At 35.8% G+C, this 10,226-nt stretch overlaps 1 protein-coding gene across 2 annotated transcripts in view; it reads left to right on the top strand.

The window, feature by feature from the left end:
• Positions 1-217: 217 nt before the first annotated feature.
• Znf81 (zinc finger protein 81) overlaps positions 218-10,226 on the top strand; it is a 220,562-nt gene continuing 210,553 nt past the window's right edge. Inside the window, exon 1 of one of the 2 annotated variants that reach the window (XM_004633567.2) lies at positions 218-308. The gene's annotated coding sequence lies outside the window, so the exon portion shown is untranslated. The remainder of the gene's footprint in view (positions 309-10,226) is intronic. The other variant, XM_023717826.1, reaches the window with a different exon arrangement.

Raw genomic sequence — 10,226 nt, forward strand, 5'->3', positions numbered from 1 at the left:
TGGCGTATCCCATTGAAAAGCGCAACCTAGGTGCGGCCATGTTCCTCGCCTAACAACACTTCTGTGGGCATCGAATGCCCTAAAGCATCGACTGTGTAACAACTGGTTGACTGCTGAAAGGGGCCGCGAAGGTGATTTGCGCGTGCGCACACACCCTTGCCACACTGAGGTCAAGCCCCAAACCCAAGAAGGGGCGGTGCTAGGGTGGTGACCGGAAGCGGCTGAGGTTCCCAGCGGCGGTTTATTAGTTGTCCCGCGGATTCAATTCGCTGCTGGAGAGATGTGGATGTGATGGGCGACCAGGGTGGGTGAGTGCTGGGGAATCTGTGGTCAGCAATGGAATCATTTGTCTCACTTGAGTTAATGATTTGCTCATTATTTTGCAGGCTTTTCTTTTTGCTGATATCAAGGTTAAGGTTTTAAAGTTTACGTTAAGACCCGCTGGTTTTGGTTCATTATGTTTTAAGTGCTCTTTAGGTGTTAGTAATTTGTTTTTTACGAAGGAGTTATTTAGAAGTGTATTTTCAATTCCCCGAAGTTTATCTTTTTAACGAATTTCTAAGCTCAGTTTTCTAGGTCAGAAAAATGTCTACGTGAAGCTTATTTTTCAAATACGAGGAGACTTATGGCCTAGTCCTTGTGAATTATTTAGGTGTCAGTTATATCATACAAAATTTGTCTTTTTATGTGTGCTTCTTCTATTACTGAGAAAGGAGAGGTGATGGTTTGTTCATCATCCACCGCGATGATTTGTTCATTTATCCTTGTTGCTGTCAATAATACATTACGAATTAATTTTGGCATAGTGTAAAATTCAGCTTGAGGCACATTTATTCGCTTATGAATGGTGCAATTACTGAAGTACCATTTGTTGGAAAGATTATCCTACATCTATTGACTTGTTTTACGCCTTTGTCAAAAATAAGTTGACCATAATTGTGCGAGACCTCTTTTTGGGTTGTCTATTCTACAGCCCCATTGATCTATGTGTCTGTCTTTCTGGCAGGAGTCCCATACTGTTTTGATTACCGTACATGTGAAGCAAGTCTTGAAATTGGGTAGTGATTACTTCCACTTTGCTCTTTTTAAACATTATTTAGCTCTTTTAGTTCCTTTGCTTTTTCATATGCATCTCACAATAATCTTGTCTGCACCTACAAAACGTTTTGCAGGAATTTTGGTAGGAATAAGGTTGAACCTGCATATCACCTTGAAAGGAATTTACATCTTAAGTAAGTGAAGTCTTTGATCCATTTTCATAGTATATCTCTGTTTACATCGTCCGTGAGTTATTTAAGAGTATATTGAAGTTTTCAGCATATGAGTAGTGTAGATGTTTTATCAACTAAGTAGTTACATATGGCATTTTCTTCTAAATTTTGGTGTCCACATATTTGCTGCTTATTTGGAAGTACAATTGAATTTCATATGTTGATCTTGTATCCTGCAGTTTTGCTGAACTCAATTTTAATTTTACATCTTTTTGGTAGATTCTTCTTTGAAAATAAGCAATCATGTCATATACAAAGAGGGATAGTTTTATTTCTTCCTGTCTTTTTCCATGCTTTATTACATTGCCTAGAAATTCCAGTGTAGATTGAGTAATCCTTATCCCAAATGCTTGTATTCAGAACTGTTTCCAGGTTTTGGATTTATTTAAATTTTGGAATATTTCCATATTCAAAAAGATATTTTGGGGATTAGATCCAAATCGAAACACAAAATTGGTGTTGTATATACATTTTTTTAAAACATTTTTTTCAGTACTGGAAATTGACCTAGGGCCTGGCCTCACCTTGCCTTGCCTTGGACATGCTAGGCAAGTGTCCTACTCCTGTCACATCCCAACCCTTTTTTATATTTTATTTTTAGGCAAGTTCTCTAAGTTTTCCAGGATGGCTTCAAGCTTGTTATCCTTCTGTCTCAGCCTCCCTATAGTAGCTTGAATTCCAGATATATGCCTATGTGCTGAGCTCATATACACCTTATACACATGACCTTGATATAATTTCAAAGAACATTTTCATTGATTTTTTCTGTATTATTTTTCTGTTTCTCATTTCATTGATTTCTGTTTTTTATTACTTTTTCTGTTTGCTTTGGGTTTACTTTGCTCTTATTTTCCTGGTTTCTTGAGGTTGGATCTTAGATAATTGATTTAAGACCGTTCTTCTTTTATAATGTAAATATGCAGTGCTTTCTTCAGGTAGAATGCTGATCTATCTGAATTTAACAAATTGTAGTATATTTTATTTTTGTTTTCATTTGTTGTTTTGAATTTTTATCAACACTTGTTTGATCCATGGATTAGATAGAAATATATTAATTTCCAGTGTTTGGAGATTTTGTCTCTTCAGTATTGATTTCTAGTTTATAATAATTACTATTGTAGCAAATATACCATATAATCAATTTTGGGGTTATTTTATAACACCATCTTAGAACATTTTCCAGTATGGTCTGTCTTAAAGAAAGTTCAACAAATACTTTCAAAGAGTGTACATTCCATGGGTGTTTCTTTGTAGTAGGCTGGATATTTTTGAAAAGGTTTTTCTGTTCAGTAAAACAGAAAACATAATCAGTAGGGTGCTTTGATTTCAGTTCTGGTGCTTTGATTAAGAAGAGTGTCTTTTCTTGAAGGTTTTTTTTTTGATTGCCTATTGGTTCTGAATTGTATGCTTCTCCAATACATTTTGTTGATATATGGAAAGAAAAAGGAAATTCATCACTGTGTTCTCCAGGTCCTGAGGTCTAAGCTATCTACCTTTGCTTTCTACCTTTTAGAGTCTTCCTGCTTATGTTTATTTTGCTATATTAACTTTTTCTTGTCTCTTGTATATGCATTGGTGTCTTCTCCCTTCCTTTTTTCTTTTATCAACTTTATTAATTACATTGATAGGGAAGCATCAATATTAAAATATGTTGGCATGTGTTGTGCATAATGTTACACAGTAACTGCTTTAAACACTTACCTAGCTGGAAAAAATTTTGCCTTTCTAATTTCAATCGTTTACTTCTTTATCTGATTTGCCAAGGGATTATCTATGACATCAGTCATTTTTAGCTTTTTGTTTTCTTTAAACCCCATATTGTTACATTTAGTTCATTTTTTAATATTTTTATCCATTGTACTTTCTGGGCTTTGTTTTTGTTCAATTTTTTTCCTACTGATTACGTTTTAGGGTAAACACATAATTCATTTTTGTATTTATTTTTAATTAAAATAGAGCCATTTGAAGCCATAAATTTCTTTTTTTTCCATAATTTTATTGAGGAACAAATAGTAATGAGACAGTTTCAAACCAAATTGATAGGACAGATTCAATAATTAACATATTGCATACAATCTTCCTGGTGGTTAATTGCTGTACAAGATGCGGACATGATATCCAATTTACAAACACTATTAGAACAAATCCCTCTATTCATTAAGAGAATGTAACTATATATCTATCCTAACCATTTTGAATGCACAGATACAAAATGGACATTCATCTGTATCCTCTTTTTTTTTGTTAAGTTCCATTATTTGAATATTATAGGTGTGTTAACTCAGCAAAATATTCTAAGAGTCCATTAGTCCATAATAGTATTGGGTCTTCTGCCTCACTGACAATGTCAGAAATTGTTGACCTGAGTACCCTACAGCTCAGCATAACATCATGAAGCCATAAATTTCAATGTAAATAGAACTTTGTATTCTATAACTTCTGGTAAAATTTTAGAGCTTCTATATTGATTTTCCACATTGCTACTATATTTCTGTCTCTGTGCATATGCCTTCTCTGGACATTTGAATCATAAAATATGTGGTCTTTTACGACCAATTTCTTTCACTTAGGATAACAATTTCAAGGTTTGTCCGTTTTGTAGAAGGTACTAGAACTTTTTTTGACACAGGGTATATATATAACCCAGGCTGGCCTCACACTCATCGCGATCCTCCTGCCTCAACCTCCCAAGTGCTACGATTATAAGTGTGTGCCACCATACCAGACTGAGTTTCTTTTTTGTTGCTAAGTAATATTCTGTTCTATGGATGTATAATTTTTTTCTATCCAGTTGGTGGACAGTTAGATCATTTTCACTCTTTGATTACTATGAATAGTGTTATTGTGAATATCTGTGTACAAATTTTGGAGAGGACATTTGTTTTCATTTCTTTTGGGTAGGTATTATAACTAGAGTAGAACTCCTTGGTTATATAGTAACGTATGGTTATCATTTAGGGGACCTGCCAAACGTTTTTCATAACCTCGCTAGTAACGTATGAGAGAGCCAATTTGTTCACATCTCACCAACATTTACTGTCTCTAAAATTTATTTTAGCCATTCTAATGGATGAGTAGTGCTATGCTAACAAATTGGAGATTTTGGTTTTGATTTACTTTCTCTAATGATTAATGATACTGAGCATTTTATGCCATGAACAGAGACTATATATACCCTGTCAATTCCCAACATTAAAATATTTATCACAGTTGGATGCAGTGGCACTGTCCTGAAACCCCAGCTACTTATGAGGCTGAAGCCAGGAGATCACAAGCCTAAGTTTAGCCTAGGCAGCTATAGAAACCCTGTTTCAAAATAGAAAAGACTGGGGATGTAGCTCAGTGGTAGAACAACACTCTTTTCAATTCCAGTACTGCAAAGAAGAATGGCTGTTATCAAGAAATCAATCAGTAACAAGTACTGGAGAGGATGTAGGGAAAAAGGAAACCTCCACTGTTGATGCGATGTAGACTGGTGCAACCACTGTGGCATCAGTATGGAGATTCCTCAAAAAAACCAGAATTGGGCTGGGGAAGATAGCTCAGCTGTCCATGCACCTGCCTGGCAAGTGCAAGGACCCAAGTTTGATCCCTGGTATCACATGTGCCAGCCCAGGAGGCCCAGGCACATTGTGCCAGCCCTGAAACTAGGTATGGTGGTGCATACCTGTAATCCCAGCACTGGGGAGACTGAGGCAGGAGGATCAGTTTCTAGTCTGTAGGGAGATCCTATATCAAATAAATATATTTTTTAATAATTTTATTGAGAAACAAATACCAATGAGGTAGTTTCAAAACAGATTGCTAGTACATTTTCAATAATTAATACATTGCATATTGTTGTCTTAGTGGTTATTCATTGTACAAGATGCAGACATGATTTCTTGTCTCAAACACTATTAGAACAAACTTCTGTATTCACTGAGTTAAGAGGATGTAGCTGTACATCTATTCTATTTTGAGTATACAGATACAAAATGGTCATTCATTTGTATCCCATTTTTTTGGTTAGTTTTGTCAAAGAAGGGCATTCCATTGTCGTTTAAATACTGTAGGCACATGAATTCAGCCGGGGAGATGGCTCAGTGGAATAAGCACTTTCATGGCAAGCACAAGGGCCTGAGTTCAATCCCTGGTTCCGCAAGAAAAAAAAAACATGCCAATATAGTCCAATAGTCCATAATAATAGTGGGTTTTCCATAAGACTGTCAATGCCCAAAGTTGTTGACTTGAGCATTTTACAGTTCATCATATTAATATGGCTTTACTTTTTATACTTCATTTTCATACTGTTCTGCTAGATGGTTAAGACCAAGAAAAACCAAGACCTATACAAAAAGAAAGGTAATTTTTGTATCTGCTAAGGTGAGTCAAATCCCCTCTGGATTTAACCTGAAACCCTGCACCTCAGTTTGTAGATCCTTTGTCAGTGTCAGCCGTGTGGATGAGCCACGGCCATTGTTGGATCAATTTGCTCTCTGTGAAAGCTTGAGAGAATGTTTTCTATCCATGCGACTCTCCTTAGGCACTCTCTACATCATCAATCACTTTCCTCTGTGGCCTCAAAATATCCTTGTAAGAAAATTGGAACACAATTGAGTTACAGGATGTTACAGTACAGGTTCTCCTATTTCCTGAGTTCTTACTGACCTTGAAAGGCTAGGGCAAAATGTTGGCTGTTGTAGCTTTTCCTTTTCTTTAATTTTTGGTCTGCAAACTTAAGTTGTTAACCCTCCAGAAGAGAAGCTTAATGATATTATTATACTATAACATAGGCAGTTGAGCTTAACCTCACTGTCTGAATATCAAACATCTTAGACATAACACGAACAGGTATTTTCCATCAAGTATTGACATGTTAAACTTTGAGTCCCTCCAGAATATGAAGAAAAAGGATTAAAAAGACAAAAAATATTAAAAAAATAAGAATAAGCATTTACATATCTTTACACAGAAATTTAGAAATCTAACAATATACAGCCTTGTAGCAGGACAGTCCTGTGACATTTTTGGTCTCATGTTTTCATTTATTACCTTTTCTTTAAACCTTTACTTGAGAGACAGTATGACTGTAATTGGTATGTCATGACCAGCAGTATGTAATTAGAAGTGCAGAATCACAGGCATTCCAAGCATGACCCTACCATTACACATTACTTTCTTCAGTGCAGTTGTTTCATTCACAGGTATCAGCATATATAGTCAGGGTGAGAATCCTAACAATTAACTGTTATTTTCAAAAAGATGCTGAAGATTCTCAGGACCATTGCCTTTCCCATCTGCGCATACAAATGCATGACTTTGCCTCTATCATGTTTTCTACCTTTTTTCCTTACCCTACCCTCGTTAACTAATACTCAAATACTTGCTTTCGTTTTAATTGTGTTATGCCTTTCTATTTTTATTTCTTCCTTTCAGATCTTGCACTAGGGAGACTATACAATATTTACACATCAGGGTCTGGTTTAATTCACTTATGAATATATCTTCAAGTGGAATCTACTTATATATAAAGGCTTCGAGTTTATGATTCTTTATAGCTGAGTAGTACTCCATTGTATAAAAATACCAAAGATGTAAAAATCTTTTACATCCATTCCTCAGGTGACATGCATCTTGATAGTTTCCAAGATTTGGCTATCACAAATTGTGCTGCTATAAACATATGTACACATATATCACTATGATATGACGTTTTCAGTTCCTCTGGGAAAATTCCCAGTAGGGGAATAACTGGTTTGAATGGAATTTCCAGCCCAAATTTTCTAAGGAGTCTCCACACTGATTTCCATAATGGTTGCACCAGTCTCCATTCCCACCAGCAGTGGAGAAGGGTTCCTTTTTCCCCACAGCCTCTCCAACATTTGTTGTTGGGTGATTTCTTTCTGAGAGCAATTCATTCTGGAGAGAGATGGTATCTGAGTATTGTTTTAATTTGCATTTCACAGATGGCTAGTGATGTGGAGCATTTTTTCATATATTTATTTACTTCTTTAATTTCGTCCTCTGAGAAGTGTGTGTTCATCTCGGATGTCCATTTCTGGACTGAGTCTTTAAATTTTGGGGCCCTAGTGGTTTTTAGTTCTTTATAAATTCTAGACAGCTGACCTTTCTCTGAGTGCTTATTAGTCAAGAATTTTTCCAATTTGTAAGTTGTCTTTTCACTTTGTTGGTAATTTCTTTTGATTTGTAAGAACTTCTCAATAAGAGGAGGTCCCAGTTGCTAATTCTTTCAAGTGTTGCCCGTGTAATTTGATTATTGTTCATGAACTCTTTGCATACCCCTATGTCTTCAAGAGTTCTTCCTACTTTCTCTTCAGGAGATATAGTGTTGCTTTTTTTCCTTTTCTTTTTCTTTTTTTTTTTCAGAACTGGGGATTAAACTCAAGCCCTTGTGCTTGCCAGGCAAGCGCTTATTCTACTGAACTATCTCCCCGGCCCCTAGTGTTTCTTTTTTAATGTTCAGATCTTTAATCCATTTTGACTTTAGCTTAGTGCATGGCGATAGACCTGGGTCAAGTTTTAGTTTTCGGCATGTAGCGAGCCAGTTTTTCCAGCACCATTTGTCAAAGAGGCTTTCTTCCAGTAAGCATGTTTGGTCCCTTTGGCAACAATAAGTTGGCTGAGTGTGTTTCTAGATGCTTCTACATTTTCTAATCTACTCCATTCATCCTCAGGTCTGTTCTGTTGCCAGTACCATGCTGATTTTATCACAGTAGATTTGTAGTATAATTTCAAGTCAGGGAGTGTAATACCTCCTGCCGTCTCTTTGTTGCCCAGGATTGCCTTTGCTACTCTAGGTCTTTTTTGGTTTCAAATAAATTTTAGGAATGATTTCTCTAGGACAGTGAGGTATGTTGGTGGTAGTTTGATAAGGATTGCATTAAATTTGTACAGCAATTTTGGGAATATGGCCATCTTCACAATGTTGGTTTTTCCTGTCCAGGAGTAGGAATATCTTTCCATTTTCTGAAATCCTCTACTATCTCTTTTTTCAGAGTATTGTAATTTTCATTGAAAAGATATTTGACTTGCTTTGTTAGATTAATTCCAAGATATTTCATTTTCCACGGTGCTATTATGAAAGGTATTGTTTCTCTAATTTCCCGCTCAGTGTGTTTGTTATCTGTGTAGAGAAATGCTACTGACTTTTGGGTAATGACTTGCATCGTGCTGTGCTACTGAATTTGTGTATCAATTCTGGTAGCTTCTTCGTGGAGTTTTTTGGGTCTTCCCAGTCAAGTATCATGTCATCTGCAAATAAGGATAATTTAACTTCTTCTTTACCTATTCTTATTTCTTTCATTTCTCTCTTTTGTCTAATGACTCTAGCTAGTGATTCCAGAACTCTGTTGAATAGGAGTGGTGATAGAGGGCATCCTTGTCTTGTACCAGATCTGAAAGTAAAAGATTTCAATTTTTCCCCATTTAGAATTATGTTAGCCATTGGGTTGTCATAGATTGGTTTTATCGTATTGAAGTACAGTTCATTTATTCCAACTCTGTGTAGGACTGTCAACATGAATGTGTGTTAGACTTTGTCAAATGCCTTTTATGCATCAATTGAGATGATCATGTGATTTTTAGTTTTCGCTCTATTGATATAGTGTATTATATTTATAGATTTGCCTATGTTGAACCTTCTTTGCATGACTTGGATGAACCACATCTGGTCATGGTGTATAATCTTCCTGATGATTTGCTGTATTCTATTTGCTAGGATTTTATTGAGGATTTTTGCATCTATGTTCATGAGGGAGATTGGCCTGAGGTTCTCTTTTTTAGTTGCATCTTTCCCTGTTTTTGAATTCAGTATAATACTTGCCTCCAAGAATGAGTGTGGGAGGATTGCTTCCTTTTCAATTTCATTGAAGAGTTTGAGGAATATAGGGATTATAACTTCCATAAATTTCTTGTGGAATTCAGCTGTGAATCCATCAGGACCTGGACCTTTCTTTGTCGGTATGTTTTTTATTATGTTTTGTATTTCATTGGCTGTTATTGGGTCATTGAGAGTTGTTATATCTTCTTGGTTCAGTTTTGGTAATTTGTACCATTCTAGGAATCTATTTCTTCTGTGTCTTCTATTGTGTGAGAGTAAAGATTCTCAAAGTAGCTATTGATAATCTTCTGCATTTCCACTGGGTCTGTGGTACTTGCACCCTTATTGCTTGTATTTGAATTTTTTCTTTCCTCTTTTTGAAGAGGTTAGCTAGGGGCTTATCAATTTTATTTAATCTTTCAAAGAACCCACTTTTTGATTTGTTCACTCTTTGAACTGTTTTCTTCCTCTCAATTGAATTGATTTTTGCTCTAATCTTTATGATTTCTTCTCATCTTTAGATTCTGGGTTTGGTTTGCTCTTCCTTTTCTAGATGTTGGAGGTACAACATTATGGTGTTTATTTGTTCCTGTTCTGTTTTCTTAATATGTGAGTTCACAGCTATAAATTTCCCTCTGAGAACTCCTTTCATTGCCTCCCATAAGTTTCAATATGTTGTGCTAGAATTTTCATTGAATTGTAGATGTTGTTCAGTTTTTTATTTAATTTCATCTGTGACCCATTGGTTGCTGAGTAGGGTGTCGTTTAATTTCCATTTATTTAGGGGGTTTTTCTGGTTTCATTTGTCGTTTATATCCAGTTTCATTGCACTGTGGTCTGATAAGAGGCATGGGATAATTTCTGTTTTCTTGCATATACTTAAGCATGACCTATGGACTAGTGTGTGGGCTATTCTAGAAAATGACCCATGTGCAGCTGAAATAATGTGTATTCAGCTGTGTTTGGGTGGAACACCCTGTATATGTCTACTAAGCCCATTTGTTCCAAGCTCTGGTGGAGTTCTGCCATTTCTTTGCTAATTTTTTGTCTGGTTGACCTATCTTTTTGGGATAAGTGGGTGTTAGGGTCTCCTGTTAAGATTGTTGTATTGGATATAAGGTTTTTCATGTTCA

This window comes from Octodon degus, unplaced genomic scaffold (assembly GCF_000260255.1).
Source record: "Octodon degus isolate 3935 unplaced genomic scaffold, OctDeg1.0 scaffold00055, whole genome shotgun sequence".
Lineage (NCBI taxonomy): Eukaryota > Metazoa > Chordata > Mammalia > Rodentia > Octodontidae > Octodon > Octodon degus.